Genomic DNA, 12098 nt, shown 5'->3' with positions numbered 1-12098 from the left:
ATCTAGAGTTCGGAGAGCTATATTTAAATTTCAAATCCAAGGCCATGGAGTAAAATATTTAATATCAAAGGTCTTCAACAAAATTATAGGATCATCAGGATCTGTCTGTAATGTAGAAGAAATCCACAATCTAACTAATGTATGCTGATGGTGTCCTATACGTCTCATCATCTGGAGACTCACTCGCAAATTGAATTGAAACCAGCAATCACCACATATTTAAGGCAACCAACCCCTGGGGCCAAATTCATCCATTCGCCATTGCTACCATACTGTACTGGCTGACCTGCTAAATTTCTCTTCTTTGTGTTTCTAGTCGTCATGGCGAGCAGGAGATCTGTTATATCTGCATTCCGAGCTGCGAGTAGAAGGCCAATCTGCTCCCCAGTCTCTTCTGTCAGAGAATTGCATGTAAGTGATGATCGATCACCCTCGCTTCTTTTTTGTTGGGATTGAAGTTGGGTAAGATGATGCTTGCTTGCCACGTATGAAGGTCTGAGATACAAGTATAAGTAGGCTGGTTTACCCGGAGAAGGCAGTATCAAGTTTCAGTTATCACTCTCATTAACAAAACAAGATTATATATTTTCTTAGTTATCACTCTCATTAACAAAACAAGATTATATATTTTCTTACATTCTCTGCTTCCTAATTTTCTAATTTATATGCTCTTATTATGTTTTAGGCACCTGCATGAAGTAATAAAATTGTTGGAGTCTTTTATAAAGCCAATGAATATGCTTCACTCAATCCAAACTTTCTCGGGTGTGTTGAGAATGCTTTGGGCATACGAGAATGGCTGGAATCTAATGGTCACTAGTACATTGTGACAGATGACAAGGAAGGTCCTGACTGTGGTAAGTTAGCAGTGATTTCTTTTGTTGTTATGTCTAAGTTAGCACTCCTGCAAAATAAAATAAAATTAATGTGTCTTTTTGAACTTCTTAATTTAACATCATCGATCATATGCATAGAAGTTGCGCAGGGGATCTGTAGGTTCAGAACATAGAAGGGAAAGTTTGAACCAGTGTTACTAGGATCGTGGCTTGAACCTACCATTTTCCCAACTTGTCTGAGTGAAACTTGGTTGTTGACAAAGAGTTTGATTTTCCAACTTGTAACTTGTTTGTTGACATAGTTTGACTGTCAACACGAGTTTGACCTCTGAGCATGAGTATGACTTAGTTGACTGAATCAAACTTGTGTAATAAAAACCCTCATCCAGCCCAATTTAGGTTATTTTTACCTCTGCTGGGTTCATTGCTCCTCTACTGAGTGATTAATTTCTGTGAAACAGACTGAAGGGAGGTCATGTTGTCGCACTCACCATTGCTTATATATTTTCATCAAAATATATATGTGTATATCTTTATATTTTTGTTCTACTCTCCAATTTTGTCCCGAATTTTTTCCTTATCCTTGCCCAAAACTTGGCCTCCCCGAATTTTCCTTGATTATGCATCTGGTAACGCTTGGAGGGAGCTGTGCTAAACGCCATCTCTTTCTTTAAACTGTTAGAAGCCCCCCAAATGCCCTGTTTCTTTCTGTATCCATGTATACCACTAGGCTATATGTGTTCTCTGTGTTGGTGAAGTGATAACATGGAATTTAAATGCCCTACTAGGCTACATGTACTGTGCTGTCGAATTGGCCCCGTGAAACTTGAAATCATGATAACTGATTTGGAATTGCAATTTTTTATCTGCTAACACTAGAGTGCTAGGACACACTCATCATCAAGCTATGTACACCAGACTTCTTAATAAATGAATAAACTGTGGTCTAATTGTTAGCAGGTCTCATTTGTCTAACTGTAGTTACTAGCCATCAAAAGCACAAAAAAAGATTTAGAGCTAATGCTAAATGTGTATCAGCAGGGTTTTGCTTGGTAGAGTTTCTTTGACTGCTGGACAGGGCACCATCTATGCTGATTCTTGTATTGTAGAATCTTCTTGAAAAACAGTTTCCCTTGAAACCTGAGACGGCCTTCTAACTCAACTCATATGTCTTTGACCTGGGAGGGAGGTATAATTATATGGTACCTAGTAACATCATACTCCAACTCCACATCACCTGGAGTCATCTTTCTTTTTCGGGTCCGGAAAAATATTGTCCCACAGTTTAGGCGTTCCAAGCATCTTGCTAGCCCCCTGCAGATTTCCTCCCTCTTCCCAGTTTTTCTGGATGGACGACGAGGGTAGTAACCAACTGCTAGCTGAAATACCAGCTGGTAACCCCAAGGTATTTAATGAGATTTGCTCCTGTGAAGGGCCACACACCCCTTGGGATATAAAATCATGTTATCTGTTGTTGTTATTGATATGGATGAATAGTTTATGTCCTAGACTTCCTTTTGTTCCTCATATCCTGAATAATAATCAATCTAGATGGTATCGTATGTGCTGCTTCAAAAAGTGAGATTTACAGAATATATATCTTGTCGAACAAGTCATAAATGACTTCTGGTTATTCACAATTGAAGTTGGGTGGTTGTTTAATCCACAATCCAATCTATTAATTTTCTAGTATGCCTTCCCTTTCCTACTTCTTGCTACCATGGATCGTCGAAATCAGTGTATTGCTTGCTTGCTTTTACATTTGAGAATTGTAACCCATTGCGGACTAAACTTACACAATTAATTTCCTTTGCAGAACTTGAAAAGCACATACCTGATGCACATGTTTTGATTTCTACGCCTTTCCACCCGGCCTATGTGACAGCAGAGAGGATCAAGAAGGCAAAGAACTTAAAGCTTCTTTTGACAGCTGGTATTGGTTCTGATCACATTGATCTAAATGCTGCAGCAGCCGCTGCTGTGACTGTCGCAGAAGTTACAGGTACTATTTCTGAAATTATACCGCTTGTCACTGCCCTGTTCACGCTATGGACATTTTGGTATGAACAAGTTTCTGCAATGATTCTTCATAATTTAACTGATGCCTTCTTCAACAATTTTTACAGTAAGTAATGTGGTTTCCGTGGCAGAAGATGAGCTAATGCGCATTCTCATATTGATGCGAAACTTTGTGCCTGGATATAAGCAAATTGTTGAGGGTGATTGGAAAGTGGCAACAATTTCTTACAGGTCATATGATCTAGAAGGGAAAACTATTGGTACTATTGGTGCAGGGCGTATTGGCAAAGAACTACTTTAAGCGTTTGAAGGTATTCATTCTTAGGATCTAGTACTACTTCATGATGTTGCAAACTTCTTTTCAAAAATCAGTGCTCCATAATTCTTATGCATGCATGCTGTTTGTTTCAAAATTTCAATCTAATAATAATAAACATTACATGATGTTGAATTGAATTGCGTTCCTTTGTACAACCCTTCAATTGTAAGCTTCTTTACCAAGATAGTCTTTCTATTGGACCCGAATTGGAAAAGGAAACTAGAGCAACATTGGAGACAAATCTTGACGAAATGCTACCTAAATGTGATGTACTTGTCATTAATATGCCTCTTTCTGACAAAACTAGGTGCGCCTTATCACAATTTCATAAATAATCTCTCCCATTATTCACTCAGACATCAATAGCACCTATATATTTTATACAACTTGTGAACAGAAACCTAATTATTGTTTCTCTTGCCCTTTCCTTTTGGTTACAATAGGGGAATGTTTAACAAGGAAGGTGTTCTCTACCAAGCCTAGCTTCTCTCTTAGAATCTTAACATCCCCTTTGCAAAGGGTTTCATTAGATTGACAACAACCCGCATTTAAAGCATTTCTCCACCCCTATCCTAATTAGAAATACAATTTTGGGTTCTCTATTAATTTTCTCCACACCCATTTAATCTAACAATGGACATAGAGCATGTATATTTATACCTGTGTGTTGGAAATACCATTTTATACTTTAATGTTTATTATTTTTGTTTTATTATTATTACTTGAATTTCTTCTTAACAAGTGGTTGTGTTTCTTTTGGTTTTAGTGAAAGTATGGGCTCCAATGTTGGCTCTCTTATTATGGAGTATAATTCATCTTTGAGAATTTTTCAATTATTAAAGTAGGTTAGTCAATTGCTTAAAATATTAAATTTATTTCAAAAAGTTTTTGTTACTTTATAGGTTAGACACTGGCTTGAAATATTAAACTTATTTCAAAATGTTTTTGTTACTTTATAGATAAGGCATAGATTTCTTGGCTCTATGATGAAAATAATGAAGGGAAAATACATGTTAATATGTTACTTGTGCTCTTTGATTGAAAAATACACGGTGAGAGAAAAATGCATATTATGCTAATTGAGGAATGTCTTTCGCTTGTCGAACTTATAGTATTGAATTTAACACACTAACACTTTACAACAATGAACTAACAATATTCATGATGAAAATAGCAATATGGAAGATTTATCTGCATAATGAAAAAGGCAATATGGAAGATTCCGATCACGTTCCAAGGCATTTCTTAAAATGTGGATGTGACAAAAGGTTGTTGTGGAAGTTGTTGTTTGTATATGAGAAATTTCTTGATCATTGTGTATAATCCTAATGTTGATAGATATGTCTACTAAGTGCTTCCAGTTAATGGGGAATTGATTTGAGCGTTCAATATATTTTTATTCTTTATCAAAGTATTTTTTTTGTTGTATTTGTATTTTTCAATTTATGCCTTACGGCATTTCCTTTGCAACATCTGGTGCAAATGCTAGTATTTATCCCATACTATCTTGAAGTAAGAGGCACAGTATATTGATAGTTAGGAGTGAGTTGATTTTTTTATTATTATATTTATCCATATAAATGTAGGAAAATAAATTAACGATTTAAAATTTAAATAAGTTATCATCTTGATAATTTAAAAATGTATTTTTCAAAAATATAAAATAATTTAAAGTAAATAGTTTTATAATCACTATTTTTAAATAAATGGTTATTTTTTAAAATTGAATTATTTCTTATTTATTAATTCTGTATTTTTAATTTTAATTTAATATTTATAAATAATAATTTTAAAAATATATAATTCTGTATTTTTAATATTATGAATTCTCAATATTTTCATATATTTTAAAACCATTTTATAGTTTTAAACTATTTTTATTATAAGAATAAAATTAAAACCATTTCCACCAAAAAAACAAAAATAATTTGGTAATTTTAATTGTACATTTTATTTAATATAAATTAATATCATTAAATTTGCACTATTTTTTTTTTTTTTATGCAAGAAGGCAACTTTAGATTAGCAAAAATATAGTACATAGGTTACATCCAACGAATCATTGTGAGTCTTGGCATTGATGCCCCATTGATGAGATCTTGATGGGGACCATCTACACCAAAAGGTGAAACCAAATGGTCTGTTAAGAAGAGTAAAAGTCTAATACAAATAGATTGTGCATGAAAAAATAAAAATAAAACTCGAACAAATTACAAGAAATATTCTGCCAAAATGCCTGCAGGTGTGGCTACCAATGCATATGCCATTCTGAGAATAAAGGAGAGATTGAAGCAAGTAAAACAAGGTAGAAACCTTGTTCATGTCATGTGCTTTCCTTTGGAATCTGAAGGAGTTGGCTTTGCTTGACAAGGGTCTGCTTCATTTCTTGTCATGTTGCCATAAGGTTCTGCATTTGGAGTTTCCTCCACTATAAGGCATCTGCATAAGTTATGGCTTTGAGGGGAGGGCTCCTTATCGACGGGCTAGGTAGTGATGATGTGAAGTGGATTTGAACTACTCTCCTTGATAGCAGACTATTGATTTGGAGGCCCCTGATCTGATGAGCCTTTCCCTCACCCATCACCAGCTAGGATAATGGAGGGAGAAGGAAAGTGAAGCTAATGAGAAGGATGTTGATCTATAGACCTTTGTATTGGAAACTTGACTAAACTAAGGGGAGGGGTGAATCAATTTAGTGCATTCAAGGACAACTTTACTTTTCATTTTAACATTTATCTGAACTATTCAATGAGTAGTATAACACCATACAAAATGTAGATTTAATATATGAATAACATGTAATATATGAACAAAAATATCAAATAAGAAAATAAAAACAATAGACATGGACACCATATATAGGAATGTTATAGGAATCATACAAATTTAGAGAGCAAGAAAAGATCAAACAACAGTATTGAATCCTTTTGGGCAATCTAATAAGATTAAATCAACAAGCCTTCTCTGCAAAAATTGTAGCTATTAGCACCAACCTAAAAAGCTATACCTTCTATTAGCATAAAATAAATGCAGGAGATAAAGATAAACAAAAAAAAAATTCAAAAGAATAAGATGAGTTTGCCTTCCACCTTATCACTCCTTTGAATAAATCATTTGTCACCAAACATGTTAACTTCTTGTACTCACAAAATTGATAATCAGAGGGAAATTATGACAACCTTTTAATACTTGTGCATACCTCTCCTCACAGGTTTAGGATCCTTCCCTTCATAGTCTCCTTTCCCTTATATATCTTCTTGGAACAATTAGGGCGGCTAATTGTTTTCATAGCTAATTTCTCTTTATTTAATTTTCTTTTGACTAATCCTTGTTAACACTCGAGAACGCGAGTTCTAAAGGATTATAATTATAAAGTTAATTAATTTTCATGAATTTTTGGTAAGTTCCCCCCTCCCCCCCTTTTATCTCATTTACTTAACACTGCCTTCTGACTTCTGACATTAACATAAATACAATCATCAAACTATAGAGAAAATGGATCATATAATCCCCAACACATGTATGTAACAACAATAGATAAATACTAGTGATAATATATCAAAGACCTTGTGCCTCCCAATGAAATTTATGCAGGAACAACCAATTAAGAATATAATCAATAACATAAATATATGAAACACGCAATTCTCCTATATGATGCATTGATTGAGCTCAGAAAACAGTGACCATTAAAACATGGGTGCCTCTTCATAGGAAGGAAAAATATGTGCAGATCTTAAATTCACACATACTTGCACACAAATTATTTTTTCAATGTCATATAAATCTCATAACATGTAGACAGGATGGTGGAGTAGGGAAAAATAAGAAAAAGAGGGTTAGCCCTAAACAAATACAATAAACAGAATCAAAACAGGACCACACTTTACATGCAAGAATAAAGCGAGCCATACCTAGCTTCTAAGAGAAAAATAGTCCCCAAAAATGGTTCTAGGAAATTGTCGTGATCGAAGTTACCTCTACCATAGTCTTACAAATTCCTAGAACTCAAACTAAATTTTGTCAATTGAACCAAAATGGTGAAAATTCTTACTATATTCAATATTGGAGGCTTCGTTCTAGGAGTGTGCCTCATCACATTTACTCTAGGGGTTGGAATTCCACTACCCAATAGTACTTCTAACCTAACATAACACATGTTGAAATGCCACACAACAAAATATTTGAGGCATTGGCCATGTGAGCACACAGTTGGACTGGCTTGTTCTCTTAACGCAACGCTCCATGGTTGAGCATGCATGAAGCTTTGACCAAAACATTCAACATATCAATCTATGCATTCCTTCAAATGGAATAAGGCATGATTTATTAATGTACTTTATAACCATATCTAGATAGTATAAACCAAATCATCAGTCAATCCTTGATTATACAACCTTGCCTTAACACTCGCTAGCTGGTGGATGTTTAATACAACATGCAAAGTTTAAAGGTGGATCAAATGGCATAAACATAAACTATCACCAAGGGTCGTCAACATATAATACATCATAATATATACTAAGGTTGGTATGGCAGACCCACTTCCTATGAAGTAGTGGAAATTTGGTTCAAGCATGTCGCTAGTAAACATATGTTGCACCATCGTTGGGATTTGATTTGCGTATAAATATATTACAAAGGTAGGATGGGTTCACAAACTAAAGTCCAAAATCCTTTTCATTTTGATGAACCTCCAAAGATACCCCTTCTAGTTAACATAATTCCAATACATGAGATATAAATCAATAAATTTTGAGTTGTGAAATCCATTCTATTGATGGTTTTGGACCTGCCAACATTCAAGGGATCTCCCTAGTATGAAGTCCCAGCTAGACCTCACATCGTTTCGTGTAGGAGTTTCATCCGATACAATGGCCCAGTTTCCATTATCTTAAAGATATGCATTAACTCTTTCTTGTCAGCATGTGAGAGTGGTCTACTTCCTCTTTGAACAACGAGGTTCACGTGCTTGGTGAGTGCTAGTGTTACTTGTGTCAAGGTCCTTTCACCGTGAAGAGAGAGGGTGGAAGTGAGTCTCCAGTCAAAAGGGAAAAAGTCCCAACTCTGTCAGAGACACGCAACACAATAGGACATGCACAACTTCTGGAGGAGCAGTCCACATAGATGCGGTAGTTTCAACGCACAAGAGAAGATAACACGTACAACACCCAGCAGAGCAATCCGTGCAAGTGTGACGACCATTATAACAATTTTATGGGAAATTTTATGTCTAATGTCCGGTGAGGCAACCCACACGAGCAGGACAAAGATAACAACTCATACAACACATTTTCCTAAATATATGTATTAGAGCAACTTAAAGAGTTCAATTTTTTAACACAAGTTTAAGAAACATGTATTATAAGTGTTCAAGATTAGTCTCACAAATAGTTACAATACATGTGTGAAAATGTGCTAGCCTATTATCGGGCTTCTGAATTAAGCAAAAGTTCCAAGACACATTGGTACACCATACATCACTAACCTCGTGAAAGGTGCGTTGGAGCCATTGCTCACTCCTCAAAGAAAAGACTACAGACACTCAAGGCTATGTGGGATGAGCCAAGGTGAAAATTATTTTGCATGTACAAATGAGCGGTATTTATGGCCAAGGGTAAAATTGGCCCTTGTGACTATTCAACTTCCCTCATGACTGTTTGAATTTCATGAATTTTCATATTACATGACTCTTCAAATTATATGTGGGTCTCTTGGAATTCCACATTACATTACATTGATTTAAAAAAGTATGGACCATAGTATTGATGTTGTCGACATGACTCATGACACGATTCGACACAATAGTGCTGGTATGATCATGCTGCTGGTGGTGTCCATGTCGAGTTGCAGTGCTGTTGAGTGATGGATGTTCTCTTTGTGTATCATAGCTTCACCTACGCATGGCAAGGTGTGTGGAGTATTTGATGGTCTTGGTGTCTGCTTGATGTTGCATGTGCACGTCGCTCCTTTTCTTGTGCTTTGGCATTGTTCACATGTTTGTCCGTTCGCAAAAAACTCTCCTCGCGTGCATCGTCCGTTCACGAGAAAATATCTTATCATGCATCGTTTGTTCGCAAGAAAATCTCCTCGCATGCATCGTTTGTTCGTCCGTTCATGAACAAATATCCTTGCATGTGCTCTCCTTATTCATCTTGTCCGTCGTCGCATCATGTATTATCCATGTACTTGTATCTGCAATCACTCACGACGAGACGACATCAAATACATAAACCTCCTAGTCTACCATGATGCATTGTCGTTCGCTCTCAAATGCATGTGACTAGGAGAGAGGACAAGGCTACGAAACTGCACAAGGTAGATTTCAAGTTGGGATGCGGGCTCCAGGCACTGCCAATGAAAATTGCACAAAAGTCACTGGGAGACTGAGATGGACAATCTGGATTAGCAGTGACTGTCTGCGGGATCTGGCTTGGCTGGCAGGAAGATCTGCGTAATTTTTTGGAGGAAGAAGTGCAGGTAGTAAAGGGGCTTGGCAGCAAAAACTATGCAATTCCTCTAGGGAGCTGGCAGAGGGCTGCAGGAATCTTTCGGGGAAAAAATGCACCTTTTTTCAAGGGGCTAGCAGTGGGCTGCAGGAGTGCTTCTGGTGAAAATTGTGCAAACGTTGGGAGGTTGGCCTCCTAGACATCACATCACAGTTTTTGAGCTAAGCGGGATGTTGGGCTACTGGACATCCCATCACAATTTTTGAGTTGAGCAGGATGTTGGGCTGCTCAATGACTTTTCATGAAAACTGCATAGTTTTCTGGGTGAGCAACAAGTCGGTTATCTGGGTGACTAGCTGAAAAAACTACGCTGATCTGGATTTAAATAGGAACGCAACAAATTACAGATATAGCGATACATACAGAGATGCCGCAAAACTAATACTTCATTTTATTACTGTGAAATACTGAAATATGCTTACAAGTAGAAATGGAAATAAACTAGCTAGGGCGATGGTAGCTTATCTCTGAGAAGAGATGTAGCGGCTACATTCCTCTGAACTGTCTTACAATGAGGCTCGAAGGACTATTTATTTTTGAGAAATAATGGAAAACCCTAAACATCCAAAAACCTAACCCTAGGAGATGAAGCACCACACTATCGACCCCATTTTGGGTAAATTGGTACATCAACTTCCCGGGGTTGTAACTTTGGCATACGATGTCTGTTTGACGCACACAATACCTCGTCAGAAAGATATATCTGAGGACTACAACTTTGGGATGAGAAACATCAGTCCATGGACCCATGTTTCTCCCATTTTTCCCAAAAATCGTCGTTTAGGGCCTCAAAATGGTTTCGGAAGTTCAGGACTCGAAAACTACTAAAAATAGTAAACTGTGCTACAATTAAGGAAACTGAAAAACTGAAAGAAATAATGGTGGGGGTCCAAGTGGAATTGGAGGGTGGCCACCAATATCCACCTGGATCATTCCTCCCCCCTTTGGAAGCAATGGTCCCCATTGCATTGAGTTCCTCCATGAGATGAGGAAACTTCTGCTGAACTTGGTCCCTGGTGAGCCACTTGCCCTGGTGAAGGAGTTTGCCTACTTTGACAACTTGATACAGTTGGATTCTATTGGTGAGTGTGCTTGATCTGTGTGTCCATGATCTGATCAGTGGTAGCTTGTTCCATACAATCTAGATTTAACTCTGTTGGTGTGAGCTGTTCTGCAATGTTGGATGTGTCTAGTAATGGTGGAAAGTATGACCGAAGGCGGTCCACATTGAACACTGGGTGTAGGCCAAGGAATGGGGGAATGCTGAGCTCAAAATGCATTGTCTCCCACAACCTTGGTAATGGTGTAAGGACCATATCGGAGTGGTCTGAGTTTTCGATAGGCTCCAGTAAGGCATTCCTTTTGCAAATGCAACCAGAATTTGTCACCCACTTGAAACTTGTGTGGCACCTAATGTTGATCATGTCACTGCTTGTACTTGGCATTTGATTTCTCCAAAATGTTGTGGACCTGCTAGCGGATATGTTGGATGTGCTCAATGAAGTTGTTTTCCTTATCTATTTCGGACTGGACATGAGCTGAATCTACTTGAGTAGCTGCAAATGGCATGACCACATCAATGGGACATAGTGGCTGGAATCCCAAGCCCACCTGAAAAGGGTTGTGGCCAGTCGAGTTGTGGAGAGCCCAGTTATGGCTGTGTTGAACATAGGGGAGGCTCTCATCCCATGTGCGTGGATGCTTTGAGTTGTACATGCACAAAATGTGTACGATCATCCTGTTGACCACCTTTGTCTGGCCATCAGTTTGGGGATGGAAGGCTGCGGACTTAGTGAGTTTGGTGTCCAGCATCGACAAGAGAATGGATGAAAATGTACTAAGGAACCTTTTGTCCCGATCTGAGATGATAGACTGTGGGATCCCAAAGTGTACCCATACTCATTCAAAGAAGAGTTTAGTGGTGGCTTATGTTGTGATATTCTTCTTACAAGCCGCCATAATGGCCATCTTCGAGAACCTGTAGACGACCATAGAAACACAGTCGTTTCCATGCTTAGTAGAAGGAAGGCCTGACATGTAATCCATGGAGATGGATTCCCAAGGTCGACTAGGGGTAGGCAACGGGGTATAGAGGTATTGCTTTTATGATGGTCAGTTTGGCAATGGTGCAGGCAGTGTAGGATTTGATGTACTTCCCGACATCTTGTCGAAGATTCAGCCAATAGAAATACTTCTGCAGTACTGCCATCATTTTCTCGACCCCGAAATGCCCAATAGCCTAACTGTAGTGTGCTTCCCAAATCATCTTGGCATGCTCATTTGAAGGAACACAAAGGTGACTCAAGTGGCATAACGGGGCATCTTGGAGGTGAAAATCTGGAACATGTTGACCCTCCAAGAGTGTCTGGTATGTGTGGCCGAATTCTGGGTCCCTTTGGTAGAGAAGTGGCCAAT

At 37.7% G+C, this 12098-nt stretch overlaps 1 pseudogene across 1 annotated transcript; it reads left to right on the top strand.

Moving 5' to 3' along the window:
* The first annotated feature begins 216 nt into the window (after nt 1-216).
* LOC149197797 (formate dehydrogenase, chloroplastic/mitochondrial-like) lies at nt 217-3657 on the top strand (annotated as a pseudogene). Its single transcript, XR_016255178.1, has 6 exons — nt 217-411; nt 686-857; nt 2653-2838; nt 2963-3160; nt 3325-3481; nt 3618-3657. The product of XR_016255178.1 is annotated as a formate dehydrogenase, chloroplastic/mitochondrial-like (transcript).
* Nucleotides 3658-12098: the final 8441 nt, after the last annotated feature.

Source organism: Pinus tabuliformis, chromosome 2_2, assembly GCF_031772625.1.
Source record: "Pinus tabuliformis cultivar Carrire ecotype Pingquan chromosome 2_2, CPIR1, whole genome shotgun sequence".
Classification (NCBI taxonomy): Eukaryota; Viridiplantae; Streptophyta; class Pinopsida; order Pinales; family Pinaceae; genus Pinus; species Pinus tabuliformis.
The sequence above is the reverse complement of the archived record's forward strand: the minus strand, read 5'-3'. Positions and strand labels throughout refer to the sequence as shown.